Here is a 12,057-nt window from a genome sequence, read left to right as displayed (position 1 = left end):
TCCTGGAAACTTCTCGTATCATCTTATTGGTTTGTTTGTGATTATAAAACTGCACTTTCATGGGAATTGAATCAACTAGCCCCATTTATTGTCCCATTGAAACTAAATAAATTGACAATGTGGAGCTTGTTTCCAAATGCCTGCATCATAGGCCTACAAGATTACTTATTGGCTTCAAAATACTCTTACATGTAAAGAACGCTGTTGATATAGTCATTGCTGGAAATGTTCTGCTGATATTTTTGTTACAATCCTCTAAAGCCTACACACTTTCGTATTGTTAACCACAAAAAGATTTATTGACCTGTGTGCAGCAAACATGCTGTTGCAGGCATAAGGCTGCAATACGCTGAAACTCATACATCAGAATTCTACACACTAACAGCAGCCAATTCCTTGTAGACCCTCATTAGGTGTGCATGAGAAAGCGCATTAGACTGGCAAAAGACAGTCTAATGATTCTGATGTCTAAAGACATTAGTCTCTTTATTGAAATACATTAATTTTTTTTTCTGTGAGATTAGCTGATGCATGCTCCTTGTGTTAAGTAAGATGCAATTTTTCTAGTTCATGAAGTTGACTGACGTTATCAAATGATGTAGCAAATTTTCATCAATAGTTGCTGCAAATAGCTAACATGCACGGTGGAAATTTGCTAACTTACAAATACTATTTTCCTGCATTTAGTAACTAAGTAATAACCGTCGTGGTAGTAATGTTACTAGCTTAGCTTACTACCTTCCAATGAGTAGTAACAGGAACTAGTAACTGTCATGGTAGTAAATTTACTAACTTTCTGTTACTACCTTTGGTATGTAATAGCTGCAGGTAGTAAATGACATGGTAGTAACTTTACTACCTTGCCGTTTACTACCTGCAGTTACTACTTAGGTAGTGAATGTTGTGACAGCAATTTACTACCTCAAAGTTAGTAAGTAGCACTACCTTTTCTTTTAAGAGTGTAGAATGATGTGTCTTGTAGTTAATATTGTTTGGGACCCAATTGCAAGGAAAGTGCAAACGTTCAAAGCCAAATTGCTAAGGTAGCTTGCTAGAAAATAACAAGTGGACTGCCCGCTTATTTGTTTTGAAAGGATAAGTTCATGAGATTCAATTAGCTTAATCTAATCCAATAGCAGCTTTGAAAACCACTTTAGAGAAACTACTGCCGAGATCCTTTAGGGGGCCATTATGTGCACAGGTGCTGAAGTGGAACACGTGGAGGTTGAAAATTGAGCAATAAAGAATATGGCATGTATTTTAGGGTGATTTTATTTTTACCTTCGTTATTTTGTTCACACAATGCCCTATTACTCCAACAAGAGAGCATATAGGTGAAGAACCCTTGCAATGCATCCTATTGTATATGTAGTGATGCGTGTGCTCTGCAGGTGAGAAAGACAATGGGGACATCAATGAATATCAATGTCTAGTGGGTCTTTGGGACTTTGCCGAAGACATCATGTTTGTCCATGATGAACCGGCAGTGCAACCCCACATGGACATAGGAAAGAAGGCACATAACACAGTGCTGTGTTTCGTGTACCTTTCCTCTGTGTGTGGTTGTGCTGCTGGTTCATCATGAAGGACAACCAACTAGCCCAAGTTTCAGTCTTGCTAGACATGTTTGTGCCTGCTATTTTTTTTTTGTGTCAACAAGCTGTCCTCCTACTCTTGTAGAACTTCTCACTGTCTTGTGTTTGCGTTGTAGCGTGACAATATTCTCTATATTTTCTCTCATGGCTCTAAGTTTCATTGTTCTGCTCAGTATGCAGCTGCGCAGCAGCATAACATGTTCCTTCATTCACTTAGTGCGCTAAATACTGGCATGGGTACTCGAAGAAATGGCACAAAATGTAACAACAATTAGCGGTGTCAGGTGGAACACCTAAATGCCACAGTTCTACAGTAATGGGTGAAGGGAAGGGCTTGAAGCAGAGAATGGAAATAAGGGACCCATGCATACATAATTAAGTGCCAGGCTGGCACAGTGATGGATTTGGACTCGATGCCTGACTAACTTATTGCAAATATATGTCTCAACACTGCAAGGGAAAGGTCATGTTTTGAAATGGTACCAGAAAAATAACAAATACATTTCAGGTCTCAACATTTAGTGAAGGACAAATCTTGTACTATATGCAAATACCCTTTATGTGGCACAATGTCTGACAGATGGTGTGCCGTGGTAACTGCCACGGAAGGGGGCTGCACGTAAAGGATAATATTGAAGAATTGATCGCTAGGCAAGTTGGTAATCCATGACTACAAAGAACTGCGCGAAATAAACTGACACAAGGAAGACGCTTGTTCGTGCGTCTCCTTGTGCCAGTTTATTTCACGCAGTTCTTCGTAAAAAAGAATAATAGCTGCACATTTAGACGTGTATGTCTGCATGCTTATGTGAGCGCTATATGAGCTGCTAATTCTGAAAAAAAAGCTGCAACACTTGCGCTTGAACTACTACAGAATGTTATTGTGTATAGCTAGTGTTGGTACTGGCAATATATCTTGTATTCTCAAGCACAGTTTGTATTAGCTGCTGTACCAGCCAAAGCTAAGGATGTTGCATGACAGCTTATATTTAAATAAAGGTGCACGTAAAGCTACATGGTATGGAACAGGGGCGTAGCCAGGGGGGGGGGGGCATTGGAGGGCGTTCAACCCCGCCCCCCCCCGAAAATTTCAATTTTGCTTGTGTATATATACACACAGACATGCAAACGCATGCACAAACATACATAAAGCATGGATGACTCCCCCCCACCCTGAAAAAAATTTCTGGCTACGCCCCGGGTATTGAACATGAGGGAGGTTGACTGGGACACGTAAAGCTCAACATTTATGGGTGTGCTATTAGTGTGAAAGCGTGCTTTTTATTTGCAGCTGTTATTTGCAATTATGACACCTACTGAGTAAAAGAATTGTTCCTCTATATCTACTATTTAGTATTTTACGTTTGCATGTCGTGTCCCATGATCCGAATCAAGCAGGATGCTACTGACTGCATATTTTTAAGACAGGTGAACATTTATTCCTAGAAGTCAAGATTACTGCCCGAGTTCAGCCACTTCTAGCATTCTGCTAGTTTATACGTTTTAAGCGTTGTTAAGCTCAAAGCATACTCGACTGGATGGCGTGGAGTGAAGTAATACTGGCCCTTGTCGCTCCGATCACATCTCGTAGCCAAGGAAAGAATCACTTTCACTCGTCGACAATGGGTGGAATACGAAAACAACCTTCAACCTGCTGTTTCCCAACACAGGGCCTCCACCAGATCGCTGTTCGGCGCTGATATGTGGTCAACTGAGGCATGTTATAGAGCTTAACGTTCACGAAGCTTCAAGGTGCAAAACAAGTGCATATTTAATTTGGGGTTATTATTTAGATTTAACAGCACCTATTAAATATTAGAATGTTTCAAGTTAATCTTTGCATCATTCAGTATAATTGTTCACATGATCCTTCTGAATCCTTCAGGCCACTTCTGACTTTTGAAGAAATAGCATGGTTTTATCTTTGAAAGCTGGATCATATTGTGACATCATTCGATTTCAAGCATTGCTATTTTTGATGCGACGCTTGGCAGGAAACATATGTTCTAACGGGTGATGCAAGCGATTTCATGCGTGCTCTTTCCGCGCCAGTCATGCACTATACGTTTCATCGTTTGTAGAAGCCAAGGGGAGCATCACTTCCAACTGTCAACAACGAACGAACCACGAGAACGAACAACCTCAGACCCGCCGTCCTCCCCAGCATGACAATCCCACGGCATCGCTCGTCCGCGCAGTCAGCCTCGAGCTCGGGAGACTGCATTCTTTTTCTGCGAAGGCTCGTTGTTCTTTCGACTCAACAACAACGTTTCTTCATCGCCTATGCTACACTCGAGAGAGAAACGAGCGCGCCCGTTCTGAAAGCTGGTCCGTCGCCTCGTACGCGCTGCACTACACCAAACCCATCAGTTGCGCGAATAAGCGATTATGTGTTTTAATCCGATTCTCTGAGATGAACCTCTACATAATACTGTCCGTATAAACGCACCGACATCAACGCGATGCTCGCGAAGGACGTGGGAGACTGTACTTCGCCAAGTAGAGATGAGATCAGCTGACTTCCACCGCCTGTACTGCGTCAAACATCGCAGAAAACTTTTCTTTGGCGGCTGGTTGCACATCAGGGCACGTTCGGCTGCTGTATGATGCCGGCAAATGGAAATGCACTCGGAAATGCGTCGTTCATTGTTCACCTCTATCTCCGTGCGGGATGCGGAAGCCGTCGGACGAGAAACATAATTCCACACACAAACTGACTGTGACAGTGTGACTGCCCGTGAGGGTTCGCTCAAGGTCGTGCACACGTATACACGCGTATTATACGCGAACGATGCCTCTCATATATGCAAAATTATAGCGTTGTAGCCGATCGTAAAATCGTCCAAGATAACATGAGGTGCATATATAAAACCGCGGAAGTCCACCCAGATCGTGTGGTGCGGTGGCGTAGTGGTTACAGTGTCTGCTTGTCACGCGGTTGGCCTGGGTTCAAATCCCCGTGGTGGAGTGTGTGTGTGTGTTGATACATGGTTTGTGACTCTCTGTGCAGTGTTCTTGTGATGTGTAAATGCATATTCATGAGTTGAAATGCTGAAGAGAACAAAAGAAAAAAAAAGAGGAACACTGCACGATCAACTACAACGTAGCAGAATTTCTTTTTTTTTTCTAAAAATTTGCGAAAAGTACCGCATATATTTCGACCGCATATTGAGCCGTATATAAGCCGGACAGATTTGACCTGAAATACCGCTTAACCACATCGACGGTATGCGTTACTTTAAGCGGTCACTTTTAAACGGCCTTCTGGCAACGAGATGGCCGCGCATAGGGAAGAGCCGCATAAATTTAGGCCGCATAGGAAAGAGCCGCTTAGCCAGAGGCCGTATAAAGAAGGGCCGCATGAAAGAGCCGTATAAGTAGGCCGCTTAGAGAGCCATTTATAAGCGTCGAAAATTTGACCTACTTTCCGCCTTATATGCGTTGTTTTAAGCGGTCGTTTGCTAAGAGTGTAGGCGGCTAGATAGCTAGATAGATAAGTAGATAGAAACGCTCAAAGTGCCTTAGGCTCGCTAAGAAATGCTTCGCATCTAATAGCGAGGTGCCTTACCGCAAATCAGATTATCAACGGCCGACGCTCTGTTCGCCGCTATCAGGGTACACCGCGTGTATTGCTTGTTGTCTGACCTTTCGTTTCCCGGGCACAGGTTCGTCCAAATAAAGAATTTTGTCTTGAACACGCCGACTGCTGCCTTCGTCAACGTCACGACCAATTGACAATATAGTATAGCAAGGGGTTGGGAAAGGGAAGTGAGGGTGAGGGGGAGGGAGTAAAACATGGCACAGAAAGAAAGAGGAAGAGAGAAATGGAGATGCAGAAAGGGAAAAGAGAAAGAGAGAGAGAAAACAAAGAGGAAGCGAGAGCTACAGAGAGAGAGGGAAGAGAAAGAAAGATAGAAAGAGAAAAAAGTATATATAGAGAATGAAAGAAATAGACAGAAACAAAAAAAGACGTAGAAAAAATAGCGAGGGGAGAGAAAATGAAGGAAAAAGATGAAGAGATAAAGAGAAAAATGAAGAGAACGAAAGAAAGCCGCCCAGCTCAGCACTTGCTTCAGGCTTGGCACCACTCGTGCGAAGCTGCCTGAATTTTTAGAGCTGCACAGTGAAAGAAAACGTGCGAAGCTGCGGATTTCTTGTGCAAAGCGCGAAAGAAACAGATAAGTACCAAGTGTCAAACACAAAGGTAACGCGATTCGATGATGAAAGTGAGATGACTTGCTGCTTTCGGCGACAAGATATTGTGGTACGTAAAGGCAAGTGCCGGTCGGACGTAGCATATCAGCCACCTGTCCTGCGCGCCCAGGGCGCACCGTCACGTTTTCTCTATGGTAATTTGTTGATGAATATCTCAAATTACGTGCAATCTTCTGATTTAAAAGAAGCAGATATGTCATAAGTTTATACGACCTACAACTCTGCTATGAAAACAGCTGTCCTCTACTTGTCATTTAAAGAGTTCCTTCACGAGTTTTCGATAATTATTTCATCTAATGTAAATTTAGTGGCGACAATGTATTTAGTCTCATTTTTTGTATTTTTCAGCGCACTGGGGTTGCAAAAGCACAGCCTGTAGCTACGAAATTTCTAGGCTATAAATATGTTCTCTCATGCTCAGGAAACGACAATTAAAAATAAACAGCTCAATACGCTTCAGAAAGGTTGAAATTGCAACAGAGCATCAGCTTTCACGACCGTCAATCGTGTTGTCAACTGCCCGGCAGTCCTCTGCTGAGAAACCTATAAAAGTGAGTATGCATGCACTTCTTGTACTCTCCTGAGACTTATGGCGTGGTTGCTGAGCTCAAAGCGAGCGTTTAGCGCTATCTGTACAAGCACAAGAAAAAAGATTGGCTATAAGCGGAACTTTCCGAGTATGAAAGGTTTGGATAACGCCTTTTTAATTCGCTTTATGGCAGAAGTTCTCTCCGTCTTGGAAATTCCCTGCTTCAGCCTCTTCAAACAGATCAGCATAAAATGTGCAGATACATCTGTGCCTGTCAAAGATATTGTTCCTGAGTAAAATGCTGCTGAGGAGCGAAACTTAGCCACTTACTCAACAGAAACTTCTCCTTTGAAGATGGCAGTGAAGGGGAAACGTCATTATCGGAGGTCCTACGCGAGGCTCGTCCTGAAGACAGCAGTATTACTTCAATGCTTGTCTCGCGTCCTGTGCGCGTTAAGACTGTGGCGACATAGTGCGCACAAACCGGCGCAGCCTCCGCCTCGTCACTATCTAGGCCGGCGTGACACGGCTGCATGCTACACCACGCTTCCGATAAAAGACAGCGCCACGCAGTTCCGTCGGAGGCTTACGTCACCACCGCTGGCTATATAACCCAAGCTACCAAGCTTGGTTTCATGTTTGTTTCTCTAACCTTTCGAAGCGCAGCATCGGCATGCTTGCCCTGCTGCTGCTACTGCGTTAATAAACATCGTTTCGTTTTATGTTGGGATCCGTCCTTCACCACCGCATCCCACAAGACTGAAGAAACTGGTGCATGCAAAAAACCGAATCGAGTGTGCATCTAGACGAACTTTTCCCAATAATTGCTTTCGCCAGGAACAATACTACGACGAGTACAGATACACAAGTGTACAAATTCGCACTTTAAAGCAACTCGTCGTATTTTTTCCGTCAACTTGCAGTTTTGTGAGCACGAGAGAACATACTCAAACCTAAAAATCACGCGAATGCAACTATAGCTACTTGCTCGCTCTTTTAAGTGGTTGCCCGTGAACGTTAATTTGGATACTTTGGTGGCTTTGTAACTCCGACCTCACAAAAAAAAAATGCAACATGTTTTTACAGTATTATAGAGGCGGAGCAAACAAATCTGAAATTAGAGCAATATTAAGCAGCGTGAGTATTTGCGATTTTTTTTCTTAAAATAATGGAAACAACACTGCAAGATAACATTGTGTAAATGCACGTTACTCATAGTATGCCAATAACAAACAATATTGAGGCTCACAACTACAATAGTTTTTTTGTTTTTTGTATGATCTCTTCAAAATCCCATTTTTGCGCTATTCGCAAAAAGCGGTTCTGCTGAGTGGAGGCTTCTGAATGTTCGTGAATAAGAGAGTAAATTTTTTCGCAAAACTAAGATTCGTTTCGTGGCCCTGGTGACTCGGACAGCAAGATATATTTTTTTAACACGAAAGTGTTCTATGCCGGGGTCCACCACGGCTCCACTGACCTATTCCCGTGACGTATATGACGTTGTAAAATATACGCTAACAGATGGCAAAGAAACAAAACTAGAAGAAAAAATTCCGTCGCCGGTAGTCGAACCTACGAGTCCTCGCTCTGAGCGCGCGGCGCGAACCGACTCGGCCACAGGCAGCACGTTCTTCAGAATACTAACGGCGAGCTGTTTATATACACCGTTTACCGTTGGTGATCAGAGATCGGTAGCACTTCAGCTTGTTTTCGTTATCATTGGCGAGATGGCGCCAAGGGCCCAAAGCACACTTTAAACGCCGTCGCCGCGCGTGTTGCGAGGCTCGCGCGCCTCCACAGGGCGTGGTCGCTCGTGCGCGCGCGCTTATGTCGTGATGGGGGGTGGTTCATGCGCCTTGCGCGGTCACCGCAAGTTTGTGTTGAAGACTGAAGTTATGGAGAGCACGAAGGTCACTTCGCCCGCTGCAGCAGCCGCTTTTGCGAAAGAAGTGAGCTGCTCACACACAAATAAGTTACAACTACGAGAGTTAGTTGGCGCTCATTTTGTGTACTCGTATACTTGTGCGTTCGTTTCGTGCGTCCTCCTTTGTGTTTGAGCAGCGCGCTTTAACTTTCGAGCTGTGACAATTGTTAGTTCGCTCTCAACCCGTGTTCTTTCCGTGCGTCCTTCCTGCTCGAGCAGGTAGTTGCGAGTATCGTGCTGCTTGCCATCCTTCGCGTGGCAATACAGTTTGTTGCTATAGCATTAATTCCTTCGCCCATGTGCCGAAACAATGCACAACAAACGCTCAACTACGTCTGTGAAGACACGTTTCACTGTGGTGCTATACCGACTCCTATGACAGAGGGATCAGCCATGTTTTTCTCAGCGAAATTAAAAGGGGTCCGCTGACATGCACCGACGTTGTTTCTGAACATACCCTATATAATTTCTACTGCAAATGACATAGTGCAAAATTTGTTGGCCGTATCCTCAAGGAGCTGTCATGTAGGAGTGTGTCAGAAAAACTGCTGCCTGTTCGCGGAACAGTGATTTACCGTGGTCTAAATGTGAGAGACCGAGGTAGTGACGCCATCATGTGGTGCGCAATTGACCGTAATTTAAGTTAACTGGCTCCCTGTGTGCATTTTAGGCAGTAGCGTATACGGTGCTGCCTAAAATATTGTTGAACATGTTGCCTTTTAAATTGCTTTTTGGAAAAAAACATTCGTTGAAGAAAAACTAATGCTTGTTTAATTGTGGTTAGATGAAGCCTCGCAATATGTTTCGAGCATTCTGCTGAAGTTTTCGCGCCTACTCGAAAAACGGACGTTCTAGCTCTCTTCTCATTTGGGTCATTCTACGCCAAACCTCCCAGCTATTTTGGCGACCATCTCAAGTATATTCGAACAAAATCGTGCTGATTTGCATCATTAAGAACAGTGAATAGCTAGAATATTTCAGAGAGGAAAATGTTTTGCTCACGTGGGAGCCTTACGAATTTGCGCAGAATATCGTGTGGTGGTTGTTTGTAAGAAAATTTATTCCAAGAGTATCGTTTCTTGTTTCAATGCCAAATTTGGTTCACATATTAAGCAAATGTGTTTTTATAAGGAGTTGGAAGCTCAGTAACATTACTGCAATTTTTCTGTTATATAAGCCCCTAGGAGTTTCGCCAGAACGTTTTATGATTGCATTTTCAATGCGAGGCATTTCTTAGCGAACCTTTGCCACTTTGAGCGTTTCTACCTGCGTATCTATCTATCTATCTATCTATCTATCTATCTATCTAGCCGCCTACGACTGAGCGCTCTCATGATGGCCTCATTAACTTGGTGTAGACGAAAATTGGCGTTTGAGGGTAATAGTATTTGACAAATATGACTGTCGGGTAATGAAATGAATAACGTGAAAATCCTGCCGCGTAGGTCGTCAAACCCTGTCCTCCAGACACGTGCGGCACATACCCGTTTACGACGGGCCGCGGTGTACGGGTATGCGCCACAGTTATTGACAGTTTTTTCTACCTAGGAACGGCGTGAACCGACATTGGTAATTTAAATGTAACAGCGTTAAGAAAAACCGATATCGGCCGCGTTGACCCCACGAATGGAAAGAATGAAAATTAGGATCTCAACAGGCATCGAACCCAAGCATTTTGCATGGCATTCAGGTATTCTACCACAGAGCCACGCCAGGTCTACAAACTGGCTTGGAAGAATAGCCTATGCTTGCATAATGTAGGTGCAACGTCAGCTGTGGTTGTGGTGCTGGCCATATAATTTCTCAAGAAAGCAATAAACACTACATTGTTTATTGCTTTTGAAGGGAAGCTGAAGTGGTTTCAGAATTCGGTAAAACGTTGCTGTTAACAAGGACCAACGTTATTGTCGACCATTGCGCAATTTTTTCCGCTTTTGTGGCAGCAGGAGCTCTTCAATACGCGAAAGAAAAGTTCGTCTTGCTCCGCCCGCACGAACGCGCCGAAAGTGTGGGCGTGGAAACCAGTGTTGTACGGAACGGCATTCCAAGGAACGACGTTCCAGGAACTAGTTCCTTTTGGGAGGAACAGAGGAACGCCACCGTTCTATTTCGGATCGGTGGAACTGCAACGGTAACTCGTTACCTTTACGGGGGAACGGCAAAAGGAACGGCGTCCCTTCTGTAAACGGTCCACCGCATTGAACAGGCGCACGCATGCAGCGCATCGTGCAGAACAGGGTGGATGGGCGACCGCGTCAGGCGCAAAAATATGCCTCTCGCCTGTCCCGTGACTATATGAGTCATCCTGCTTACTGAAAAACCACAAAAAGACGCGTACCATCAAGAAAAAAAGTAAGGACAGGACAGAAAGGGCGTCACTCGCAACTAACTTTATTCCCAGAACATCAGCGTCATATGTAACCACAGCGACCCTGCGCGCGCATATCGCCTCACAAGCTCGTCAAAAAAACACGCGATAACAAGATCAACTAATCGAAAAATGAATCGATGAAACTAAATTCACCCCCACGCAGAGCAACAGATGTGTCACTAACAGAGCATTCTTTCTTCTTTATAATATAGTACGCTTCCACAATTTCACGCGCTAAGACATCGCTACTCTTTCCAAGAACGGAAACACTGGCAAACCCAGGCTCACACTTGCAGGAACCACAATGCACAGGCAAATGTGCTGACAGTTTATTTTTCACCGAAAGTTCGTGCTCCCTCATCCTGTCGTTTATGCACCGGCCTGTTTGGCCGATATATACCCTACCGCAACTAAGCGGGATCTCGTACACCACGCCAACCGAGCAGACGACAAAGGGCCTTGCGTGCCTCTTCCCACACGGGGAGGGCCTCGGTGCAGAAGAAATTCGTGTGCACAGGCTAGCCAACTTGCGGGGCGCCGAGAACACCAAGGGTACCTTGTACCTGTTGGCCACATTCTTAAGGTTGTGAGCAACCTTGTGCACATATGGCATAACCATGGGCCTTTTTTCCATCGGCTGCCTATTTCTTCTCGATCCCTTCAGTTTCTGAAGGAGGGTTTCGGAGACTGCCACAACGGCAGAACCAGGGTAGCCGGCTGAATACAGCCTCGTGACCTGATTATTGAAACTTTCCTGCATTCGATGAGGACAAGATTTCACCAGCGCTCCTTCCAGACACATGGAAGCAATGGCCCTCTTGACAAGTTTCGAATGCGAGGCATCATAAGGAAGAAGTGCCTTGCTTGAACGTGGGCAATATGCCCAACATATGTGCGTCTCCGAGAAAGTGAAACTCAGGTCTAAAAATTGCAGCACACCACCAACAGGAAGCTCATGCGTGAATAAAAGACCCTTGGCGTGTTGTCTAAAAACAGCTAAAACCTCATCCACTGAGTTTGTGGCTGTCAAAGAAGGGTTAGCTTTAAAAATGATTAAAAAGTGCACCATAAAGTGCACTTAGTTCCGATAATACTGACGTATGTACTGTTACGTGAGGGCTGCTGTTACGTCGAACCATAACGTACTGTTTAAAGGCCAGTGTTGTCGACGTGCCTGGTAAGCGCACGATGTGCACACAGCTAACACTTACAAAAACACGTCGATCCACCTCGTAAAGCTTGGCTCAAAGCCACAAAATACTGCATAGAAGTACTCCATGTCTGCTTTACATGAAACCGATTCCCACAATGCGTGGGATCTGCCGAATTTTTTTCATTGCAACATTTGGCTATTATAAATATCTGAGTAATGAATGGTTACTTTCCGAAAGGTATATGTTACGGTAAAATATTTTCAGATCCC

General features: G+C 44.3%; 1 protein-coding gene across 1 annotated transcript in view; it reads right to left on the bottom strand.

The window, feature by feature from the left end:
• Window positions 1-12,057, bottom strand: part of LOC119403590 (myogenic factor 6) — a 214,135-nt gene that overhangs the window by 121,480 nt on the left and 80,598 nt on the right. The window lies entirely within an intron of this gene.

This window comes from Rhipicephalus sanguineus, chromosome 8 (genome assembly GCF_013339695.2).
Source record: "Rhipicephalus sanguineus isolate Rsan-2018 chromosome 8, BIME_Rsan_1.4, whole genome shotgun sequence".
NCBI lineage: Eukaryota > Metazoa > Arthropoda > Arachnida > Ixodida > Ixodidae > Rhipicephalus > Rhipicephalus sanguineus.
Note: the sequence above shows the minus strand (reverse complement) of the source record. Positions and strands in the feature narration are given on the sequence as shown.